Source organism: Amblyomma americanum, chromosome 9 (assembly GCF_052857255.1).
Source record: "Amblyomma americanum isolate KBUSLIRL-KWMA chromosome 9, ASM5285725v1, whole genome shotgun sequence".
Taxonomy (NCBI): domain Eukaryota; kingdom Metazoa; phylum Arthropoda; class Arachnida; order Ixodida; family Ixodidae; genus Amblyomma; species Amblyomma americanum.
The window spans coordinates 140,124,579-140,150,514 of record NC_135505.1 but is presented as its reverse complement, the minus strand read 5'-3'; the positions used below and the strand labels follow the sequence as shown (position 1 = coordinate 140,150,514).

General features: G+C 45.9%; 1 protein-coding gene across 2 annotated transcripts in view; it reads left to right on the top strand.

The window, feature by feature from the left end:
* Positions 1-25,936, top strand: part of LOC144104623 (excitatory amino acid transporter-like) — a 180,896-nt gene that overhangs the window by 25,265 nt on the left and 129,695 nt on the right. Inside the window, exons 1-2 of one of the 2 annotated variants that reach the window (XM_077637745.1) lie at positions 9,330-9,411; positions 16,250-16,736. The gene's annotated coding sequence lies outside the window, so the exon portion shown is untranslated. Of the gene's footprint in view, positions 1-9,329; positions 9,412-16,249; positions 16,737-25,936 lie in introns of those variants that run through there. The other variant, XM_077637746.1, reaches the window with a different exon arrangement.

Sequence of the window (25,936 nt, the reverse complement as noted above, 5' to 3'; positions counted from 1 at the left end):
TTCGAAGCTGTTTAAAGAGCCTTCTCTCTTTAAATGACATCGCGCCCTCTAAACGGCAACCAAATGTACTCCCCACATGGGACTAAAACTGCTACAGGGCCAGGTCTTTTTAAGACTAGTTGCGTTGCCACTACCGTTAGTTCTTCAAAGACCAGCCATCACTCTCCTGAGATTAACTACCAAGGGACGTAATGTACATTTTGTTTCCTGACAGACAAACTATTCAACGCAAGCAATGGATGATGCAATCAGTTCCATGACACATTGCTAACACGTTTACGTTTTTAACCTAATGATTATTTGGGGTTTTGATTCAAGTACACTGCCTGCATATGGGCCTTGGACAAGAGTGCTCTGATGCGGGAATAGACGTGAAGGTCCAGCGGTGGTTCAGCTGCAGCTGTTCTTTCTTCGCTGTCTAGGAGGGCACAAGGCGTGTGCAGGTTCTCTTCTCTTTCGAAAGAAATGCATATAAGCTTCGCGCAGAAGATTTTCAGCGGCCGAATTTATTGCTTCACCACTGCAAAGCAATCGTGCATACCGATCCAGTTGAAGCTTACATGAATAAAAATAAATGTCCCTGTCAAATACACGGCAGAAATTTTTCTGTCGTGTCAGAAATTTTTCTGTCGTCGCAACAAATTTGTTGGAGTATTTTTGACCGCGAACTTGTAGCGACAACAGAACTCTTTGCGGTAACAGAATTTTCTTCAGTATTGTGCTGTCCTTTGTAATGGCGACAGAGCTACAGAAAATGCAACAATGCTGCACAAAATCCTCGTTATGAAAAACATCTCCAGTATTTTGGGCCCAATTCTGTCGTGATTTTTTCGACTGGGGTCAACCTTGCGAAAAAAAATATCACGACAGAAGTGGGTCGACTGGGGTCAACCTTCCAACTCGACAGCGGCGGCCGCGCTTCAAAGGAGGCGGAAGCTAAGGCGCCCGTGTGCTGTGCGATGTCAGTGCACGTTAAAGATCCCCAGGTGGTCGACATATTTCCGGAGCCCTCCACTACGGCATCTCTTTCTTCCTTTCTTCTTTCACTCCCTCCTTTATCCCTTCCCTCACGGCGCGGTTCAGGTGTCCACCGAGATAAGTGTAAGAGATACTGCGCCAAAAATCAATTATCAATTTTTTTTCAACCTTGCCTCTACAAGCGCCACTGTGAACATATCATTTTTGTAACCTACAGTGCAAGCATGGAGGCGTAGGTCGGATGTGATCCATATTAACCAGAAGGGCTGTGTAGAAGACAAATGGAAAGAAGTTGAAGAGAAGAACACAGGCTGGATATAATACGTGTTCTTATACTGTAGCTGCAGTGAGATGAAAAACACAAGCTTAGGAGAGGTTCGGTAACCCGCCAGCCATCGCAAGCGCGATCAGGGCGAATCCATTTTTGCAGTAGTATAGCAGCCACAGTTTCGTCGGCTCATCCTCAATATTTTTTTATTGCTAAATAGCTGCTGCACCTTCAACAGTAATCTCATCCACGCCATCTTATCGTTTTGAAAGTGCTTTTCTTTTTTTTTCATCTTCGCCGCAATGTTTACCTTGAAAACATACAGGAGGGGGTGTTTGCTTTGATCTGGCCTGCTTTCAAGGCTCCAGCGGGCATACCTATATATATACCCATTGGCTTCCATATCTGCACTCCTGGGCTGAGCTTTTGCAACATCTCACCAACAAAGGATAACGATTATCTTTTTTTTATGGGGTGTTGACTCAAGCGTGGATTGCGGTGTTGGCGAAAGGGATGGGCTAGATGGTTTTTTGAAGCTCTGTTGTGGCTTTTATCACGAGCTCCCCTCCTTCAGCTTTTTTTTTAAATTTTTATCAGTTTCCCCTTACTGTCATTACAGCTGAGTGTGCCTGCACACTGTGTTCTGACGTTCGTTTTTTTTTTTTGCTCGCAGACCCTTTTTTTCTTTAAATTTTGTGTTTGGGCTCTGCGGTCGACAATTTTTTTTTTGGCGTCAAAGACTTATAGATCTTGCAACGAAACTTGTCAGAAATATGAATTCAATGGAACTACTATTTCAGGGGCAGCATCAGTCATTAGCAAACTCAAACAAACGAACAAACAAAAATGAAAATGCCAATGGATGAAAAGCACGAAAACAAAGTTCTTTGTTTTTTGTTGTGCATGGCATACCGGTTTATGTTACCGCATCTGCAGAAATTGCATAGCTCTCTTGTAATATATAGTAATATTGTAATATAATATTATCTGCGGACAGTAAAGTTTAATTGCTTGTAGCAGAAACTACTCGTCATGCTTTTTGTGAGCTAAGGCGCCCGTCTGTGCCAAAGAATGCTACGTTCTATACAGAGCGGTTGGCGTTAGAGCGGGCCAATATTTCTCTCTAAAAGTCCTGTCCCTGTCATGATCCAAAACATCCAATAACTTGCTGCTTGTTCCTGTTTTAGCATCTAAAGCAGCATTTTCTCTCATCGCTTTTACAGCCAAAGCAAAGGAAACATCAGATAGAAGCAATGAAATTCTTGCACTTCGTCAGTAGTCGCCGCAGAGTTCCAGAATTGCGGCAGAATTGCAGAAGAGAAAAAAATCTTCGTTTTGCAGAAAAATTCGCCTTTGCTGCATAATTGAAATATGCAATTATAATTGATTTTCGACTAAGGACAATAAATCTCCATACTCAGCCGCATGCAACGTATCGGTAACAAAATTACAAACTGTTCCATTACTTGCCAGTGCAGAAGTATATAAGACCGGAATAATTTTGAGCCTTTCTTCGTTCAGAATTAGCATTTGCAATCAGTGATCTTCCAGCAGGCGGCTTGAAATCTGATTTTGCTTCGATAAATAATGCAAAAAGAGCGTTTTTTCTGTTAGCTATATCAGTTCCACGAATAATTGATATTGTTCTGCGAGCATAAGTCATTACTGTTGACAATTTTGCAAAGCTTGCCGGAGGTAAGCTCACGAATATTATAAGGTTAAAGAAACCCCTACAGAATTTTTCGATTAGGGTTAGGTCACAGAAACGAAAATAGCCAAACTCACGACGCAGCTCATAGAAAATTAATCGGCACACACGAGCCCGCTTTACCTGTATAAGGCTGTATGCACAGTTATTGAACCATGCCTCCGACACCAGTCGCAAACGGCTTCTTCGGAACAAGACCTCCACGAAAGACCTGCTCTTGGCAGATCCTTCCCCAAAGACCTTTTCTTTCCCGTACTCCGAGAAAGGTCTCTCCACTCGTTGCATCGAAGCGCCGCCCTCAAGAGAGCCGACAGTTTAATCCTGATTTTCAGGCCGCCTTCAAAACCATGCTCACGGGCTTCGCTCGAAATCTCTCCGGTGCGGGCTTTTTTCTTTTTTCCGACCTTTCCTGCTACAAAACGCTCCCGAGCGCCTCGCATTGAAGAAAAAAAATAATGCGGCATCCATCTCCAACCTCTTCCCAGTTTAAGGAGAAGGGAACAAATTTCGCCAAAAGGTGGTCCCTGCAGGAGTGCTCATAGCACGCGTGCACGGCTCGAGGAACAGCAAGAATAAGTGGCTCAAGACTAAAGAAACGGGTATACCGTAAACCCCGAAAATGCGCTCTCCTCGGCCGAGACTTCTTTTTATGCTTAGATTCTTGATACCTGCAGAGTGTTTCTCAAGAACTGTGCACTGCTGACGGTGTTGCTTGGCGCGTTGAGACAGCTGCTAGGAAGTCTCGAAAAAGTATTGTTTAAATTCGGCAAAGTTCGCGCCGTCGTATCTGGAAATGATACTGGATGTACAATTGCCACTGAGAGCAATTGCGCTGACAGTACCATCACTACCGTGGTAACATCTCGAAGAACATAGACAAAAAGTTTTTACGGTATTTTACAATGAACACATTCCATTTCATCCCGCATTGCTTTTAGGCGAGCAAACACTCGTCGAATTTTCACTTGTTTGTAAGTTTCTAAAGAAAGCCAGTGTTTTAAATCTATTATAATGTAACCTCTGTACACTTGACATAGCATCATCTAACCTTGTGTTTGGCGCATGATAGCCATAGTTGCTTATGCGCCATAAAACCCCATACAACATACAACAACAACTACCGTGGTAACATTTTTACGGTCGAGGTGTCGTGCCGCTAGAAGCGATGGTATTGGTAGTACCATTGCTTCCATAGTACCGTGGTTACGGCAATTGCATTCCGATGTACATTGGTGAGATATAATAATTATTGATTTTTGGGGAAAGGAAATGGCACAGTATCTGTCTCATATATGGGCGGACACCTGAACCGCGCCGTAAGGGAAGAGATGAAGGAGAGAGTGAAAAAAGAAAGGAAGAAAGAGGTGCCGTAGCTGAGAGGTCCGGAATAATTTCGACCACCCGGGGATCTTCAAACCGGTTTTGAGCATAGGGTATTCCTTTGATGAATTCGTTTCAAAGAAGGGCGCTGCTTGTTAGGTAGACGGAAAAAATAGTCTGGTGGTATAAGGAGGTTAGGCTCGGTCCCCGTCCAGCTTGTATAGGCTTAATTTTTTTTCCCGTGAAAGTCTGCTGTATGCATTAGGCTTTTTTGTACACTTAGTTGAGCGAAGTCACTAACGTCGACGAGTATTCCCCGTGTTGGATCCGCTTGAAGCATGATGAACTCTGCTTTTCGCAGTTAACACATTCGAACGGAAAAATTGAGTTGAAGGCATATTCTCTATCCGTTCTTTCCCGTTGAATTATTTTTCTCTTTGCCATTGGTGAGCACCGCGTTTATTACCAGGGTCGGCCACATGCACATCTTTACTGGCTATGAGCTCTAATATCAGAGACAGCAGCACCTGACCGTAGCACAACCAAAGAATGAACCGGGGGAAAAGTTCGTCACCGAATGCGCCCCATAGATTCTTTGGTGTCAACGAGTACAATTAGAAAAGTAACGTCTTTCCATCCAGATGTCATATGCAAGACGTGCGCTGCTTAGATAAGCAAGGATAAGGTTAAAAACAACACAAACGGTTAAGCACACGACGGTTAGGTGGTTTGCGCTTAACCATTTGCATTGTCTTTAACTCTGTCCTTTTCAATCTAAGCAGTGCCCGTCTTGCATGTGATCATTTTCCAAATAGCCCAATCCAAAGCACTTCTTAACCCTGATCGGGAGGTGCGGGGCTCGATCCCCAGTGCCGCCGGGCACCCACCGGTGATACAATGGGCCCAAGCTTCCCCTGGCCTGGTGATCAGCTTTATCAGGGTGTAGTGCTTGGGAAATGGGTCTTTGACCCAATCTTGAGCAAACGAAAAATACCTTATGCCATGGTGCTCTTTGGCCCCAGATGCCCTTGCACCACGAAAATCCATCATAATCATCATCATAATAATCATCATTAGTATCTTAACACAGATGTCGTTGTGCCCTTGAACCCTGTCCTGCTCCTGCCCTGCGTCGTCATCTTCAATTCCGGTTCATGATTGACTGTGACGAATATTTGTTTGCTGAGGCAAAGCTTAGAGTTACGGGACAGGCCATATTGGAGGACCCCGGGTAAATTTTGGCCACGTGGTGTTTTCCTCGGGAGAAGAAATATTTCAGCAAACTTAACGCGTTAGAGACCGCACCAAGACACGCACTTGCGTAAAAACTTGTGCAGCTGTCTTCCATCGCCGTTCAGCAATCTTCTGCTTTTGCTCTTAATATTTACCTCCGTCTATTTCGTCAAAACTACCGGTCTTTAATTCCTCTCTCCTATTGGCCTGTTTTATGTTCTCACAAAACTGCAAATCTTTAATATTTCTCTTCGATTTTCCTGTTCCAATTTTTCTGCTCCCTCAGATATACAGGTATATCGTTTATTTGACCTGTTTTTTCATCCCTATTTTCTTAAACCTACAGGTCTAATTTTTTTTGCCTGCCTGCATTTTCCTATGGCTGGCCAAGAGATTGTATCCATATTGCAAGGTTTCCCCCTAAATACCCTAGGTTATAAGGCAACCGAGGCGAATAAGACTGTTGTATATAATTACCATACGCTAACCACTCCAGTTACTGTTGAGTATTCTACTCTGGGTGATAAGCGCATTACATGATTCCGTTCTCCTTACACATCCAAAATACACCATTGTATTACAGCCATATGATCACACCGGTCGGACATAAAAAATTTACCGTAAATACCCTACTCATCTCATGACACACAACCGTAAAAACCTTGATGGACCGTTGCGACGTAATAAATTATGAGGATAACGGTAATGCTTTCAGAGAAGACATGCTGACTCTCCATGAATACCCCGCCAATGCGAAGCACCTCACATTGATGGCATACGCGGTGGTTCGGACCTCCGATCTACTTGTGCCATCTCCACGACTTCTGCCTCGCTGTACGGTTTTACTGTCGACGGATGTATACTGTATATCTCTCGCTTCGTCCCCGAAGCCGTCTCGGCGCACTCGCCTTTCACGTTTTCCACTTCTTTTGCCTTGTTTCGCTCTCAGCGAGCACTCGTTTCCCGGGCCAGGTGAGGAAAGCTCTTAGCGATTACTACCTCGTCGACTCAGCAGCGCGGCGGTGCTCGCTGGCCGGGATTCAATTGGGCGTCCGGAGCTCCTTCTTTTTCCCCACTCCCATTGGCGCTGAACGCGCTCCCCTCCAAGGATCTTCCCCTTTTCGCTTCGCCAGTGCCCCCTCTCCCTCCCCCCAACTCCTTTCTCTGTTAGACTCCCCCCCACCACCCTCAACCCCATTTCCCCCACTCTAGCCCTTGGAGAAAACCAAAAAGAAAGCGCAGACAGTGGAAGACAGCCAGCGACGAGTGGATCCTTCCTTTATACTTTTTCTTTTCTGCACATGTGCGAGACGCAGCCAGCATGCATGCGCAGCAGAAAAGAAAAAGCTCTGCCGCGCAAGTGTCACAGCGTGTCCCTTGTCACCGTGTAGGTATACAGGGCTTGTTCTTTTGCGTAAGAAAGTCTACCGTTCGCCGCCAGTCTCGCGTGTCTAATGGCATTGTCCCAACAGTGTTGTCGCCTTTTTGTGATGGTAAAAAAGAAATAGAACGAAACGTAAGCTGCCATCAGGCATTTTCCGTAACTGCAGTGCATACGATGGCGACAACTGAAGTCCATCGTCGTAGTACTGGTCTCATAAATGTCATCTTAACTGTCGTCAGTCTTGTATACCTAGACTGACATCTTGGCGAGTTGGTGCCCGGTGCGGATTTATGAAAAGCGAACAGGGTGAAAATAGATCAAGAAATGAGACCTATGTACTCAGCATAAGCACCTGGGCTATGTATCTTGGTCAGTTTTTGCACTGTGTGCCTATACACCATTCTGGGAGACAGAGAGGCTGCGATTAATGCTGGACTATTAAGGTGCCCTTTAATACATGGTGCTGATGATGATTAAATGCTGTTTTATTGAAAGGCATCGTCAAAACGCGTGAGTTGGGATTTTATTGTCCAGCCGTCCGCAAGAATCATACAATATGCCTCGCCGGACTCGACCGAGTTATCTTAATGTTCAACGCTGGGTAAGCAATGCTGGATCAGTCCGCAACACATACAGCGCCGTAATCGGTGATACTGCGCAGTTTTTAACGTGGAGCCATGAGAGGCGGTTTCTAGGAGCCAGGCTGAAGGGTCAGACAAGTCCCTGGGCTCGTTATCTCCCCCCTCCCCCCTTCCCAGGTAAGGTGAAGTCTGACTTAGATTGAGAAACGCGTCTCCTGGTGTAACATGGTCACTTGACAATGAAAATGGCGGCGCAATATAGAACAACCAGGTGGTTAGCTAAGCCCTCCTTTCATCAAAGTAGGTTGGGCCCAATGAGATCCCATTCTCATCCCGTCAGCCTGTACAGGACAGATCGCAGGTAAATGATCTCGCACCTGCTAAATCGAAAAGCGCGCGTCTTTAGCACACGAAAAGCAACGCCCACCAGTACCTGTCGCTTTGCAGCGTACTGTAATGTGACCTTCCCTTTTTCTGCCCTCGCTGAGGTGTTGGCCATTACTTGCTGTCACAAGTAACAAGGGGAAGAAAAGGTAACATTACAGTTCCCCACGTAGTGACGTCCCTTAAAAAATTTCTTTAGACGGTCTATAGACTGTCCATAGACTTCTGTATATAAAGTCTATAGACTTTCTACAGATAAACCCTAGATAAGTCTATAGGCAATAAAATCATATGGACAGTGTATACACAATCTATGGATTTACGGTCATACATTTTTAGTAGACTTCTCTCTATAGACAGGCAGTCTATTGACTATGAATAGACAAAAAGAAATGCCTATAGGAAGACAATTGAGTCTATAACAAGTCTATAGAATGTCTATAGGCCATTTTTATCAGGGGTGTGCGGAGTGACGCGGCCCACAGTCGCGCGCTTTTCGAAAAGGGCGCAGTATATGGAGCAAATTTGTTCGGAAACAGCCTTTAGGCACCAGAGGGTTATCACATTTTCGAAATTCCATAAATATGAGTATAATTAAAACGAAATTCTCAAAAAACTCTCCTGTTCAGGCGAGGACTGTTAGACGATGGCGAAAAGGTGTAGCACTGCTACGGGAACAAAGCTGGAGATAAGGGTGGTATCATGCTAACAGCGAGACAATAGGAGGCGCTGTGCGCTTATTACAGATAATTGGCGAGACAGAGTGGCTATGGCTGAGTATAGTGGTTGACTGTGCATAGCGCAAGCATTGTAAATATTTACGGTGACAGCCGTTACTGGGACACCATTCCGTGTGGTCGAGCAAGCCCGTTGCAGTAGTTCCCATAGAAATCCGTATGCCAAAGCAAGCCAAGCCAAGGCATGGAATAAGAGAAACAAGACGATCGCAATAGAGAAGAAGCAAGAGCCAGAAGCCAGAGCCAAGCCAAGAGCGAAAAGAAGAGGAAGCAGAAATAAAACGAGAAGAAGAAAGAAGCCGAAGACAAAAGCCAAGTCAGAAAAGAAGAGCAGAAGCCAGGAGACGCTTTTACTTATCCTCACAACACGCAGGCTTTAAGAGCATGTGCCCTCCCCACAGCAAAGCGACCGGCTTGCATAATCTTATCAACGACCTTATCCTAGCCTAGTCGAGTGCGCAAAGTTATGCAAGGTCATTGCAAGCGTCATATTATGCTAAGATTGGTTTGGTGGTTTAAATTTGGCGGTACTGAGTGAACCTTGGTCTAGTTCAGTAAAGTCGATTAGGTGCGCTTATTTGGGTACGTTTAGGGCACTTTTTCATTATATGGTTGCAAAATAACGCAAAAGCATCTTATCTTATCCAAGACGTTGAAACAGCGCAACGCGGAAAGAATAAGAATAATAAAAAGAAAAGCCGATGCTATTGCTTAGAACGAGAAAATGTCGAATGAGACATGTGAAGGGCTTGACACGGGGACCCTCCTGAGACCGCAAAAATCAGGAGCTGCAATTCAAGGAGTACCTGGGAGAAGAGGTAAGTTTAAGTCCCCGGCTCTTATGCTAATTACGTGGTCGGCTGAGCAGTGGGGAGTGGACCGACCTCTCACGAGCCAAGTTGGAAAAAAAAATTCTTGAAATTCTTAACAAGGTTACGCCTCGGCTTACTTGGAGCGAGGGAGATTAGCTTTTATAATGAGAGGCGCGCGGACCGAACCGGCGGCTCCGTTACTCTACACGGCAAAGTAAGGAACTGTCGCGAAACATGAAACCTGCACGCAAGCGAAAACGGGCATCATTCCTGCTTTAGCGGCACTTAGCTTGAAGAGTGGTGTCACCTAAAGAGACCCTCCTAATTCTTTTCTATTTCTTAACAGAAGGCTTTCAAAATTTGACACCTACGTTTTAGCAAGGAGCGGGACGCCTTGAGCTCATGAACCGAGGTGTTTGGCTAAAGAAATATGTAACAAAAAATGAAGCCTCATCCTAAATTCTTACAAGCAACTTGATTTCTTATAGAGTAATTTGTTCGTTTCGTTGAAAACAAAAAAAAACTCACAGGACGGTTACGACAATGTAACGCGAGATTCAGCGATAGCTGTTTAGGCCGTTCAGTCACGTGACAACTTGTGCAGTGGTCACGTGATACACCCCCGCACTGGCAGGCGGCTGCTCCAAACAGAGCCACCCCTAGGCTTCTGTCACCCAGGTTGACCGGCCCACCGGTTACGCCGACGGCGACGAGAAAGCCGGGGCCAAGCGTATAACAGCTATCGCTGTAAAACTTGATGCCACATTTAAGCTCCGCCTTAACGGTTTGACGCGATAGCGTTAACGGGTTTCTTCAGCGGACTGGGGCCCTCTTCGAAGACTCGGATACTTTTCTTTCTTTCACTATCACGTAACTCTTAACATACCGTTAACAGTACAATGCGATAGCATTAGACTTCCCTCCCGGGCAAATACTCATCTGTCGCCAAGGTTCTGCATACGTGCCCATAGAGGCGGAATTGGTTATTTATTTTACATTCATAGATCGCAGGAGCACCGCTCCAAACGCTGTGGTCCTCCTGGTATCTGTTGGGCATGCCGTCGTCACACTTACCGCTTCGGTGGCTAGACGGCGGCTGTTGCGACGCCATCTTTTTGCGTCCATCTTTCGGCCTCAACGACGGCCACCGATGGAATTTCGTCTAAAGGGGCGAGTAAGGCTTTCGCCTAAATAATAAAGATGAGTAATGTATAGAATTGTATACACGTTCAGTAGTGTTTATCCTACTTCGGAAGCAAGTAACACCGCTTGCATTCAGTTATGCCTCATGGAAACCTGGCTCGTTTTATACTTATCAATGTATTTCAGAATGTCTTAAGAGCCATGGTGAAGATTACATAAAGAGAAGGGGGGGATAAATGGAAAAATAATAAACAACGATAAACCACAGAGATGCGCAGCTATTTGAGCGGCCTCAGGCTGGTCATGGCAAATTCGGGTTAGGGTTGCAAGGCCAGGAGTGCGAACAGAATCCTTTCCCTTAAAACAGCAGCCGAACAGCAGCCTTTCCCTTACAAAAATGGACTCTATTGCCTTCCTATAGATATTTATTTTTGTCTATTCATAGTCTATAGGATGTCTATAGACAGAAGACTACTAAAAGTGCGTGGCCATAAATCTATAGACTCTCTATACACTGTCCTCTAGGATTTGTCTATAGAGAGTGTATAGACTTTATAGACAGAAGTCTATGGACAGTCTATAGACAGTCTAAAGAAATTTTTGTAACGGTTTACAGCGGCAGTGTTATAAGGCTACGTTTACGAGAAAGGCGTCGATGTCGTGGACGTAACACACCGTGTGGAACGCTCCACACTGATATGGTTCAGAATGGAGTGCCGCTACCTAAAATGCAATGACCAAGTGCCACTCTGATGTGCCAGAATGCAAATCACTCGTTGGTTCTAATGAACCAACCTAACCAACCTTCATCTAACTAATGAAGCCTCCAAGCATTTACTATAGAGCCTATACCCGCGACGCTAGTCGAGTTTAGCGACATAAATTCAGCCACATCCAGAGCTTTTGAACACTCAACTTGGCATCAGCATTTGGTATCATCCCAGGTGTCGCTAAAATAGGGATTACCACCAGGGTAAGCGCTCGAGGAGTTTTATTTGGTGAAGCTTCACTTCTGTCCAGAGAATTAGAATTTACTGCGTTACCGCCTAAGAATATTGCTCCTCATCTCTTTAAGATCGTTACTTCTCGCTGATTTCTCTGTCAGTAAGCTGCTTAAAGCCGATCGCTTAGTATCGTTGATAGCACTGCTGCTTACCGCCACCACGTTTGCAGTGGAAAAAGGAGAGGCCTAATCCGCACGTTCGCGTATGGTCCTTCACGACTTCGTCTCGACAAGCCCGACGACCTCTTTCAGTGCACTCTCAATATATTTCCTCGGGCACTGATCGTCGCTCAAGTCTAAGCTGACCCGGCGTTCCAAGCTTCACGTGAAATATTCAAAGCCGCATGTATACTCTGCCTAGCGCTACAAACACATTCACGCACTAGGAAGGGTCGTTTTGCTATGGTCTCTCCTTTCTTCTGCAGCAGGAATCTCTGACACGAGAAAAATGTACTCGTGTTTGAATTTTTGAACGATAGTTTTTCATATAAAGTGCAGGTGCAAATGAATAAAATCGACTGAGTGCCTTGCAGTGCAAGTTCTTAAATGGACAGTGAAAGCAACTTCCTCCAATTTTTTTAAATTATTGATTAAAACTCCATGATTACAGCATTGCTCATGCTAATTATTACTCATGATTTCCGTATGGTTACTTGCGCTTGAATTTTTACCGACAGGTGCGCATCGAAAGTGCAGGTGCAAATGAATATGAACGCGTGAGTGCCTTGAAGTGCAAGTTCTTAAATGGACACTGAAAACAAAATCCTCCAATTTTTTGAAAAGATTTATTCTGAGGCTCTTTCTAGGTGTGTTGATGTCTGTCCGGCGGCCAAATGCGCATTTATTTACTGGAAATCCTGTTTTAAAAATTCTCCCGTTACTCGATTCAAATTGGTGACGTCTACACCGAGAAAGAACTCCATGATTACCGTACTGAAGAGAATGGACTTGTGGCCTATTCAGAACAATTTAATTAACCTTTATTTTCTACATTTCACAATGTTGATGGTCTCTCAGGAAAAAAGCTGGAGGAACAGCTTGACGAGGCCTGGGGGCCGGCGGCAGGCAACAGTGAAAGCAGCACAAAAAATTCTCTACAAGATATCTATTGCTATACCTAGAAAAACACGCATTTAATCATACATCTTCAAAAATAAGAGGTGAAGGAAATGTATTAAAAGATCTCAAGGCATTATAAAATGACTAGCTTTAACATGCACACGATATTACGAAAAAAAAAAACAGGCGCAAATGAGAGACGAAACTAACATAGATATGTTTATTGCACGCGGTAGGATTTTACGCTAGGAACAGCAAACACGGGCCAATCTAGAAACAATTCATGAGCACAAAATTTTGCATGTTATTACAACGTTATTACAATAGACAACCTGAGCTTATTTAGTTACACTGGCACTGTATAGCTTAATCACTGCAGAAGGTAAGCAGTTCGGTGGTGTGGAATCAACCATTTCTCAGGGGCACGTGTTTTAGAAATACTGCAGCGTAACGTTGCACCTGAGAGCGTCATTAGAAATTCTTTATACTTTTCATTACCAAAATAAAAAATTGTAGGGAGACAAAAACTGTAAAAAAAACTGATATTGATAAGATGATGCTGACGAAATACGTCAGCTGATGGATGTAAATAGGATATATTGTTGGCTCTGGAATCCGCGCCAAAAATGCTGTGTCGATGCACCGTAGTTTGCTCGAGAAATCGGCCGCTGATAGCGTCGCCTGTATTTCATTCTTTAGCTTTTCCTGACTTAAAAACTTCATTTGCTGTGAAAATATGATTTCATCATATGAATGTGACAATCTATCGAAGCTGGCCAACACTAGTTCGTCTCAGTGTACCTTTAATCTTCGCACAAGTAACCGATCGTCAACGAGCTGTGCGCATCTTACCTTATGGGTTGGAAATCATGGATCCAGAACTTTATCGGTATGTCTTTAGCCGTCTCTTCTTCATGCAGCATGCGGAACTCTCGGTGGACGATAGTTTCAATTTGCTACCTATTCCATATCTCTTATGACGTGCCGCTGATTGACCTTTTCAACTGAGGATATTCAGATCTAAAGAAACTGCTCCTTTATACATATTTTACTGCAGTAGTGGCGCTGAGGATCTACAGGCACCGCAGACGATCCATGTCTAGTCGGCAATACTAACAGCTGTGCTTGCTACTCTTATAAAACTGGTTACACATAATACACGCAGCAGTGCTTAGAAAGCATTGTGCCGTTACCTCGCATGCCGATTTAAGAAATTTCATGGCAAGGGGAGAAGACAGAGTAAATGCCGATGGCAATTTTCTGGCCATACCTTCTTCTTTTCATTGAAATAAATCGACACGCAGCAAAAAGAAAAACTGTACAAAAGACCTAAGTGTCAAGTAAAAAAAAAGGTCTCTGATTTTCACCTCCCCTCAGACCAAAGGGTCGCATCGAAACGCGACCTGCCCCCCCCCCCCTTTCTCTATTGCGCCCGTCTTAGAACTACACCCAAACCACGTGCTCAAATGATATACATTAACGACAGCACCCACATCCATGTCCCAAATGGCGCGGTCCCTCCTGAAATAATAATAATAATAATAATTGGTTTTTTGGGGGAAAGGAAATGGCGCAGTATCTGTCTCATATATCGTTGGACACCTGAACCGCGCCGTAAGGGAAGGGGTAAAGGAGGGAGTGAAAGAAGAAAGGAAGAAGAGGTGCCGTAGTGGAGGGCTCCGGAATAATTTCGACCACCTGGGGATCTTTAACGTGCACTGACATCGCACAGCACACGGGCGCCTTAGCGTTTAAGAATGAGGTCCCGTAGTGGAGGGCTCCGGAATAATTTCGACCACCTGGGGATCTTTAACGTGCACTGACATCGCACAGCACACGGGCGCCTTAGCGTTTTTCCTCCATAAAAACGCAGCCGCCGCGGTCGGGTTCGAACCCGGGAACTCCGGATCAGTAGTCGAGCGCCCTAACCACTGAGCCACCGCGGCGGGGCCCTCCTGAAACGCATTAGAGAATTTTAGCACAAACCAAGATTCATGGATGCTTATACTGCGCACACGCAAAAGGCAGGAGTGTTATCGCACCTGGCCACTCCACACAAACTCAGCAGGCACTTGGTTTGCCCTGTACAAGTCTTCGGTAATACTATGCGCACGCTTCACTAAAACTCGCTTTAAATAGGAGGCCAATTTTGGAGGTTCTGATGACGACATGCCAGTCGTGACCTTGTCGCAGGCGCCTTTTGTACCGAATAAAGTCTCTTACTACTCGACAAGCCTGAACCGCCTTCCAAATGGCCAAAGAAGCTTGAAGTTCATCGAGCCCTCGCTCGAGTTATAAGATTGACCGAGCCGTGGGCTAATGCTATTGGCCGTGTCACTTGGGTCAGCTCGACGTTGAATTGCCTTAGTCGAAAATCCTCTTTGCAAAAAGCCCTTCAACTTCGCGAAACGGATCGATGAATAGCCCGAGGCGAATTGTCCCGGCGCACCGCACAAGAGGTTTAAATTGATCTCACGATGACCCGGCGGCCCCTTCTCCGCAAATCTTTGTTCTCTCTCCGTCCTTTGTAAGGAGACTTTTCGCTCAGGTATAGACCAGACGTCGGCAAAGCTTACGACACGAAATGAACCACAGGATACCGTTATTCCATGAAAGAGCACCCGAAGCAGGACAGCACATTTGCTGTCCTCTTGCAGAGAATTTTATTTAAAATTATTAAGGCTCCTTGATAGAAAAATAAACCTCTAATAACAAGAAAAAATCGGCACACTTCACTAGTTCATGCATAAGCAAAAGTGGCATATCTCTCATTACTTTTGTATAGTTTGGCGTTTCACTTATATCAAGAAAAGTCAAAAGAAAAAAAGGATTTCTCGAGGTCCTATAAAAAAAATAAAGTATGTTTCCTTTCTTCCTTGCTTCTTGAAGGAGCTGAAGCTAGAGCCTCTCTTTGATTTATTTATTCTGATTTTACGAAAATATTTTGAACAGAATTTTTTCCCGCTAATGGTGGAGTACAGAGCAAATAGACGGGCTGCACATGTACAACATTCTCGCACAGAAAATTTTGAAAATTGGAAAATTGGCAGAAACTGTAATGGAAATATTGGAGGTAAGGGTCCAATGTTCTGATAGGCAGCAAAATTCTTCTTTTAAAATGTTTCCATCAATCGCATCGAACAATTAAGACTTCCATAGAAAACCAATAGGGAACGCTTTTGACGATAGCGAAAACGTTTATAGAATAAAATTACAAGACTGCCGTCGGGTGATCTGCGGATATATTGATTGTTCTAGTGAAACCTTACATTATATGAAAAAAATTGGGCTCATGAACGGTTTCCCGCTCAAAAATGCTTTGTCCAGAATTGCTGGGGTGTAAGCAGCGAGAAGCATATGCCACAACTGTATGCCTTCAACGACGAGTAGCAAGACGGTTTTGCAAGCCGAGTGCACGGGTATATCCTCTGCTGGGGGCAGCCAGCCGATTTCCCACCCGCACTTAGTGCTTCATCCGCCAAACTTCCTGCGTCCGCGCGATGCGCGCCGTTCCCAGTGACGTCACCGCCAGTCCGCAGCGCCCTCTCTCGACCGCCGTCTCACGCTTTTGCCTCTGTTTCTTTTCTCCCTCCCCCTTTTTTCTCTTCCATGGTTCCCTCCGGCTACCGTACGACGCAGGCCGCCGGTAGCCCTGGTCTGTCTGGTTTAGTCTCCGCGATCATCAAACCCTGTCCGTCGAAGACCGGAAGTAGACAGGGGAGAATAAGATCTTCCAGCTTCACTCCTGTTCCGGACAGGTGGCGCTGCTTCCTGGACTTGGTGTCGATACCGACACGGATGCCTGGATTGCCCCGGACGGTTCCTGGGCGCGCGGTGGTGTGATGTCCGGACACGGCCGCTGTGCACAGAAGGGGGACACCTAGCGACGCTGAGGGAAGAAATAAGTGACTCGCGGGCTTCGTTTTTACACCGGTGTGGTGTGTGAGCGACTTGTGTGATACCGTTTCTTGTGGACTGTTTCCTTCTGCACGGAGGAATTGTGGTGCTCGGTGACTACTGGCCCGTGTGGGGTTTCGACCGGCGTGTGTTTTGTTCGACTGGACTACGTCTGGTCGGCAGCTGGAGTGTGTTCATTTGTCCGCCGAGAGCAACCTGGAGTCCTAGGGTGAGTTTGTTTTGTCCTTGGCTCTTCTTCTTGGAGGCAAGTTATTCTTCTCTACGCTCCCGAAGAATGGGACTGCTTTGCATACCGCGCAGATGCCAGCGGAAGTTTGGTACAGCTGCTGAACAAATAGGCACAGAGACCATTCGTCGCACCAGGCAGATGCATGAACTTCACGATGCGCATCTGCATTTCACTGAAAGCAATTTAGTAATGATCTATTCGCCTCCAAGTACTCCACGAAAGTTGTAAGATATACTGCCGAAAAAAAACAGATTTCTGGCTGGCTTACATCGCACTGACGAAATAAATAAAGCTCCCAGTATTAAGCTTGCTTTCAGCTATTTTAGCATGGAAAGGTAAGCCTACAAAATAACCACTTTCAATTGACTCGCCCGGAATACAGCGATGTGTATTTTTATGAGAACTGGTATCTCTAATCTGGACTTCGTGAAACAAGGGCCAAATTTTAAAGTGATATGTACGCCACTCTGGACATAAAGACAAAGAAAGTATAAGGCATTCATGAAAACAAAACAACGTACGCAGTAATATTTTTTTTAGCGTCGGTAAGTGCTGTAAGTTACTGCAAGTATTTTACCACCACTGTTACTATTATTTAATTATGTTAACAGTGGCATAAAAAGTCTGTTTCGGAGCCAATGTCCAGCTACAGTTGTCCGTTAAGCATCCTGAAGCTCATGGAAATCATAATAACGCTAGAGGTATTCTTCTATCAACCTCAAGTTACACTACGTCTGTTGTTGACTGTACTCCGAATATGTTTGTGTGGCAACTGCCTTTAAAATCTTGTTTTTGAATTGCGATCAACAAATCAACAAAATGCCATGAACGACTTTTGGCGGAGTTCAGAGAAATGCCTGCGAAATATTACAACGTTTAAGGTTTTGGCGCAGGCATTTAAACGCTGAATCAGATGTCAGCTATATAAGCGATGATCTCAGATGTTCGACAGATGTACGCCGCCATCATGGATAATATTCACTTCATCAATGGATGGCATTCGACATTTTATTAAATCTGTTTTGGCACACTTTTTCACCCAAGCCTGTACCCCACTCCATACTGTGCTGTTTTCGGTTATCGAGAACGAACAAATGCTGGCAAGCCAAAGCGGGAGGCAGCGTCAAACCAGTTCGGCCGACAACCTGTGTATGCATCTGCGCTTCAAACTAGGACTCATTTTCTTGACTATCCAGACATATATCTTTTGGAATGTGCGGTAGTCTTAGGTGTCAGATAATGCGTGGATCCCGTATTCCAGCATTGGACATGGCGTCGACCCTACAGTTCTTTGTGAGGAACGTCTATAATCTATGGCCTTTAGGACACCGACGTTTCAACGTACTCCAAACAACTTTAGTGTGTTTGTGGGCTGATGTGAAACTCGTGCTTTTGAGTCAAATCCTGCCGTTCGCAAAGAACACGGGCGCTCCTAAAACGGCAACATCTTGGTAGCCTGTGCAATCTCTGCCCTCCTGCGTGACGAATTCACGAGAACATTCAGTGCCTCTCGCCGGTTCCCCGTTTTCATAAGTTTTACAGAGTTATTTGGATAATATAACGAGAGCAGCTAAAAAAGGGGCAGGTGTGGGTTAGCAGGAAGCGAGTGCCATGATCTCTGCAAAACTCATCTTTGTGCTGAGTTAGCTCTGATCGCCCTGCAATGTTCCAACTAGAACAAATGGCGAGACGTACTGCATTTTCCTCCGACAAAACTGAAAGACTACCGACTTTTTGAGTGTTGCATTTTTTTTCATAGCTTTTTTTAATTTTGCCGTAGAATCCGATATGTAAGTGTTAGACAAACCCAGAGGTATTAGCATTCATGTCAAATCAGCTGTTCTACGCGCAGGAAAAAAAAAAAACCTCTGCCGCCTTCCTCGTAAGCTTTCCTACGATCTGCAGCTGTTTCAAATGCCAGTCATGTTTTGTGGCTCCATGCATTCTTTGTGAATATTTACATTACCTTGAGATACAAATTGCGGTTTGTCCACCCATTGTGTTGAGACGGTGAGAGTCGTCACCGAGCTAATAAGTCCAATTCCCACTGTGTCTTATGCTACCATGTCCAACATCCTCGGACAAAAATTTTGAAAATTGAAAAATTGCTAGATGCTCTTATGGAAACATTGAAGGTAATGGTCCATTCTTCTGATACGTAGTAAAATCTCTGATTTAAAGTGTTTCCATCGTTCACTCCGAACAGTTAAAACTACCATAGAAAACCAATAGGGAACGCTTTGGCTACAGCAAAAACGTTAATAGAAAAAAATGCAAGACTGCCATCAACTGATCCGCGGATATATTGATTGTTACAGAGAATTCTGAGATTATATAAAAATTGCGTTCATTAATGGTTTCCCGCTCAAAAATGTTCTTGTCCAGAATTGTTGTGCAGGGCCATTTAGTCAGTTTCCTCCTTTTCACCGTGGAAAAACATTTTTCTCGCTATCCTTCAGTAGTATTTGTTTGAAGCTTCGTAGAGTTTGATATCACTGCGAGGGCCAAGTACTCTGGAGATGGAGCGTCTCACACTTAGTGAGAATGACCTCTCTCGCCTAGCTCCTTGTCTTGCGTCTATCATACAATTTGTATGATATTGTATTCCATCTGTACGACAAATGTATGATTTTGCAACGATGAATGACATTCGTACGACCTTATTATGGCACACTGTATGAGTTTATTGCATCATACAACGTGTTTCGGTGGGGTAAGCGCGAAGTAATGTGCGAAAGCGCATTTTTTCGCAGGTGGACACCACCGCCACGTACCTTAAAGCGCGGTTGAGGTGTCCACTGACCCAGGGAGCCAGTTATGCGCGTCTTCAACTTTTTCATCGCCAGTGCCAATTTACCCAATGTACAGCGGCGGCCTATGCTCCAGTGCTTCGTTCCTCAAGCGAGGTCGACCACGCTAACGCCTATTGCTCTACAGTGTTGTGTTTCTGCCACAGTGATGTCCTCGCCAACGCATGCAGCGCATATCTCTATGTCACTACCGCCACATAGCTCAAAGCGCGCATATTAGTTTGATACAAGTATTAGTTGAGGAGGAAGACGATGAGAAATGCACAGTGCGAGAGTGTGTTGCAGTTTAACGTGAGGCCTGTTCGTTTGTTCTGATCTTAACTGGCGTCTCGGTGGCCGCGGCAGCCGGTGCGTCTGTCTGGCCGTCTGCAGCACTGTCTGCGAAAGGAGCGCGGGACGTGAACGAGGATGCGACCAATCGGAAAGGCCTTGGAGTGGTGCTTCCGCAGTCGGAGAGCTTTAATGGCTTTCGATGAGCGCTGATTGGCCCGCCGTCGCCCCCTACCGGCCGGCCAGCCAGTCGCTCCCCTGAAGAGGCTCCGGCGCGGAACGCGCCGCTCCGCACGTATGCGCTCGATCACTGCGGCCAGACGAACACTGTGACAAGGAGGTAGGCCTAGAAAGCACCTTGAGGCGACCATGAGCGGATGGCCCTAAGCAGCCTTTATTATTTAATGTCTGGTAATTATTTATTACGCATCAGTCAACTACAGGTCCCTTTAGCGCTAGGGAGGCTAAAGAAAAACTTAGAGGTAGATTAATAATCATGAGAGGGAAACTGCAAGGAGTAGAAGTCTGAAGGCGCGAACATCCGCTCGCCAATGTCACTCATGAGGAAAATACAAAGTTGTTGTATCTTACCAGTAATCGACTATGAGGCAGAGACTTGGAGGCTAACGAACAAGCTTTAAATCTGCCGTTTTCGCAAGATGCAGCGCCCTCTGGGCAGTAGCTGTTTCTCTCCCCTCAACCGTGCCATGAGGGGTCGAAGAATGAAAGGAGGGAAAAAAGAAAGGAAGAAAGAGGTGCCGTAGTGGAGGGCTCCGGAATAATTTCGACCACCTAGGGATGTTTAACGTCCACTGACATCGCACAGCACACGGGCGCCTTTGCGTTTCGCCTCCATCGAAACGCGGCCGCCGCCGTTGGGTTAGAACCCGGGTACTCCAGATCAGCAGCCGAACACCTAACCACTGAGCCACCGCGGCGGGTGAGAATTAAAATTGGTTTTTGAGGAAACGAAATTACGCAGTAACTGTCTCACATATCTCGGTGGACAGCCCAACCGCGCCGCAAGGGAAATGATATAGGAGGGTGCGAAAGAAAAAAGGAAGAAAGAGGATAAAAATGGGGGTCTTTAACGTGCACGTTAAAGATGGCGCCTTCTGTGTTTCGCCTCCATTGAAACGCAGCCGCCGCGGCCGGGTTCGAGGCCGGGTGCTCCGGCTTGGTAGCCGAGCGCTCTAACCACTGAGCCATTGTAGCGGGTAATCTTCGAGAATCGGATTTAATGTGCGTGCAGCGCCATGAGGACGTGCAGTACTGATCGCCCAGGTAAGGCGGCTTTCCTTCCCCGTTTCGTTTCTGTGGCCAACTTTAGATCGAGAAGCGCCGCCGGTGAAGCGTCCACGGCGCCTTTCTATCCTTTCTACCCTAAGCACTTGGCCAACACTCAGGACGGAAAATGGCTGGAGTCTCGCCACCCGTCATTGTCAGACACAATGTGCAGGCGCACGAACCAATCTAATGCTGGGCGAAAGACGTGCAAAACATCCTTGAGGCCGCCGCAAGTGGGATGCTGCCAGCTGCAGCAAGTGGGACGGCGCTGAGGCTGACCTCTCCGACCACTCTCCGGACATGTAAAGATACGAAGAAAAAAATTGGCAGACACACTTCAAGGAGTAGACACCTAAATTTTTGGTGCGTGTTTTTCTTGTTTGCAACATTGCGTAAGGCATTATTACACATGGATTACCGCCTGGTGTTCTCCTACGACCACTGAATAATTGATAATCGCATTTCTTTCTCGTGCTGTTTCGGTTTCAACATCCGAGTGAGGACAGTGACGTCATCGTGTGGTTACAGGTCATATGAGACATGAAAAAAGTGCAATTTAATTGCTCCTTCAACATTTGCTTTCATTCCGGCTCCTGAGGAAGGCTGGCTTCAGCACTTTAGAGAATTAAAACGATAAAGCAACGATTATATGGACGTTTTTCCATGCCTCACGTGACACAAAAGCAGTCTTTCACGTCACAGCCATCGTTCGACTGTTGAAACCGAAACTGAAACAGCATGACAGAAAAAAAAAATTGATTATAATTTATTTAGCGGTCGTGGGCGAATATCGCATGGTGATTCATGCGTAGTATAGTGTCTTCCGCTTCACTGTAGAGAACAAAGCATGCCGCCAAATGCGTATCTCCAACTCTGTTTTGGAGCGCATTAAGTCGGCTCCTGCGTTTTCGTAGAATTATAAACGCTTTAAAGTCATTTGTTCAGTCCCGTTAGTGAATTGTAGCTCAGCGTGACACGTTCAGCTGGGACATTGGGGAAACACGTTATCCTAAAACTCTATCATGTAGTAAGCACTAGTTATACGCTAAACACCGTTCTGTTACTGGTTGACGCAGTGCGTGTCCTTTGCAAAGAAAGGGGTGGACACGCTGAAATTGATTCGTGCCACCGCCTTGACATCAAAACCTGAAATAGGGACGTCTACGATCGATGCCGCGTGCGGGGCAACGAAGCGACCGGACAAGTAGAGCGCAGCTAGATTTGCAAGTGGACTGATCCGCACATCGTGTCCACTCGTGATCGATCGTGAAGTGCTTTAAATGCAGTTTGACTTGAAGATTTCGTTCATAGATATGACTCTGACGCATATATGATTTCTCTGTGATGCATGGCTATGCCACACATGACTGGAAGCGCGTAATTTGCAAGCTTTTTTTAGTTTTTTAAACTTTGAAGGAGTCGCAACTATATATGCAATTGTGTCCGCCTCAAATATGACATAACCGAAATGCCTTTGAGCAGAAAGGGATTAGAAAATAGGGGGTTCGTTATGGATTTCTTACAAATATTAACACAGTCATCGAAAGCAAGGAAAGCATAGGTGAATGATTTAGTCTGTGTGTGTGTGTGTGTTGAGTGCCGGTGTATGAACAGACATTTAGCATAGCATGTACGGGCCACCGCGACCTCGCTCTGCTACAGCGCAAGCGGCGTTAGATGGCGCCATGCGCGAGTCAGCTGCGTGCCCGCGTACCGCGTCGGAACCAGTCAGCGCATGCGCACTAGCGGCACTTACCGTGTGCCACGCCCCGCCACTGCGCACGCGCTGATTGGTCCCGACGCTGCTGGCGTAGGCACTTTTCACTGGAGGCACTGGATAAGTTTTACTCTTGACGGGAACGTAGCGCCATCTGTCGCCTTTAGGGTTTTCTGGCGGACTAGTTGGTGCTTCTCGTTCATGATTGAAACGCGCGAAAGAAACAGGGACAGAGACAAGAAACACGTACACACACAGAGCTCACACTTCCGACTTTTATTCGAAAACGCTTCGAGCATTCCTTTTTATACGCTCCAAACCACCACATGACACCGACGGGATCCAACACAGCAGATAAGTTTAACAGTTCAGTAGAGCCAATCTGGAGAGCATGCCTGCACACCGTTAACACCTAGACAAAAGGAGAGAGGAAGGTAAAGAGCCTGACGGTTAAACTAAAAATTTAAAGAGAATGAAATATGAAAATTGGCAGGACTGTGTATTACGAGCGAAAACTTGTTAAGCAAAAGGGATGAGACGTGAAACCAACAGTAACAACAGTAAAAATGAAGGTGCAAGCACTAAAAGAAGTAAGCAGAAAAGCAAGAAAATTGAAAACGTATGAATGATACAAAACAAGATTAACAACGAGGCTAAAACCGTGAAACCGAGAGCGAAATATGGAGACAACAATAAACAAAGGTAAAGGCGACGGGAGAATGACAAAGGCTAAAACCTATGAAGGATGGAAACAACACGTAACAAGAGTAAATGTGCAGGGTAAAAAGGACAGTTTAAAGTGTTACTTCCTGAAAACGAGATTTCTTTATCCGAATACATAATGGACTGTGTGCTCACACAATTGCTGTAAACTATCCCTGTTATTTTTCTTCCTGAGTCTATAGAACAGGTCCGCACTGCCTGCACGAAAATAAATGAACCTGTTAACAAATGAAAGAATGATCTCTTTCCCTTTGGTTCCCCAACGGCGAAGAAAGATAGCATGGCCGTCGCAAAATAGAGCCTGCTTTCAAGGATATAATCCGTGCTCGAACAAAACCCTCCCGTTGGGTCGCCAAAGAAAAGCGCCCCAGGCAGGAAAGGAGGAAAAAGGAAGAAAGAGAAGTAGGGAAGGGAGGAGGCGAAAAAGTATCACGGGAACCTGGAAACAACAAAATGTGCTGCGTAGGGCGGGACATGTCAGCGCCTAAGAATATAAACGAAAGGCAAGAAATATTGCAAACAGTTAAGACACTGCGAAAAGAAAGTTTCTTTTGTCTCCCAGCATTCGGCTGGATTGCGCCCCAGAAACCTCTGTACCGTTTTTCATTTGGGGATATTTGGGGAGAGGTTTGCGCGCGCTCCCCCTAGCGAGCGACAGCGCTCCCAAAAACGAGATGCGCCGGGCACGCTTCGTTCGCCTTAAGGTGCGCCGCAGCGCCGCTGCGCGAGTCTGGCGGGAGAGGGCGCATCCGTCGCTTCCCCACGGGCCCAACCCGGGGGCCGTTTTCCCTCGGTTGATCACGGTTGCCCCTGGCAACGGCTGGGTGCGTCCCATGCATTTTTAATCCCTGACGAAAAGGCGGCTAGGGAAGTGGGAGGGGTCGAGAATGGGGAAATAGGGAGAGGGATGCGTCACGACGTTGGCGGAAAGGGAGGAGGGAGTTGGCGGGAGTGCTCCGCCAAGCGCGTTACGAGGTGAGGAGTTCGTGTGTGCGTTTGTGCTCGCGCCGGCGTGTCGTGGTGGAGAGGGTGGTTTATGAGGGCAGCGGAGTCGGAGCGTTCCGCTCCGGACACCCCCCCCCCCCCCCCCCCTTCTCGTCGCCAGGTTTTGGCTGGAGTTTGGTTGGCGCTTCGTCGCGGCAACGCGCGCGTTCGTCCGCCGTCGTGCAGCTTCTCGGGCCACGCTAGATTTACTGCTCACCGCCTCACTGACGCTCGCTCGCCAGCTCAGGTGCGCTGGAACAGACCCGTGTTTGCGGCGTAGGCGACGTCGTTGTTCGGGCCGCCGCCGGCGTAATAGCCGTGATTGGAGTTGCATGCAAACGAAGCGAGAAGCGAGCGCTCCGTTTTTCTCCCAGGACTCGTTGGCGCCCCGCTCGCGATTTAATTCTAGAATTCTGCTTTGCGCGGCACCGTCGTTGAAATGCTTTGTGCTGTGGCATTGCTGTGGGTAGCGTATGAAGTTGACGATACAGAAACGGACCGTTCTTGCTTAAGTTTACCCCATGCGGCATTTTTTTTTTCATTTTCATTCCAATTCAGCTTTATCGCGCTTCGGGCTTCTTGTCTGCAGAGACGAGTAAATTAAATGCGCTTGCGCTTCGCTGCGTAGGCCAGGTTTTGAACTTTCGATTCAGGTTCATTCAGATCTTTTTTTTCAGCTTATCGTTTACATTATCTTGGTTCTTTATTTGGATTCAGAAATGAATTTCAGATTTTGAACTCGAGATCTTCCCCTACCTTACTGTCCGTATTTTGCAGCGAACTTTTTTGCAGGCACTGCAGAGCTCATTTGAATAGCAGCTTTTGTACCGCAATTTCAGTTATAATGCTCGGAGCCGGTGTATATACTGTATCCGCTTGTCTAAACTTTGACTGAAATAATTTTTTTCTGCGTAGAATCACGTTTATCATTTCATGCTACACTGGGTGATATTGGAGAAGGAAATGCTCTGCAGCCCCCACGACACGCACAGATTGCCTGCAAGGCCTCAAATTTTAACTTGAAAATATGTGTAGCCCAGCGGGCTATATTACAGAAATTATGGTACAAGCCTGCCTTGATAACTACAAACACCTTGTAAGTCTTTAAAAGGGTACGCTAAATAGATGGCCATGTACGCCACAAACATGGTAACGTAGGCAGGTTGCTAGGTCATGGATGTTGAAGTGAGCTTGGAATAAAAGGTAGTTCAGGAAGTCTTGGATGTGGCGGTACTTTGTCTTTTATCCCCATGCATGTGGATATTATGGGTCATCAGGTGCTATTTGTCATTTGACTGTTCAGGTGAGCTTTCCTTTCAATATGCATTTTAGTGAATAGTAAGTTGTTGGTTTTAATGCCTCGAATCATTGACTATACATTGTGCATG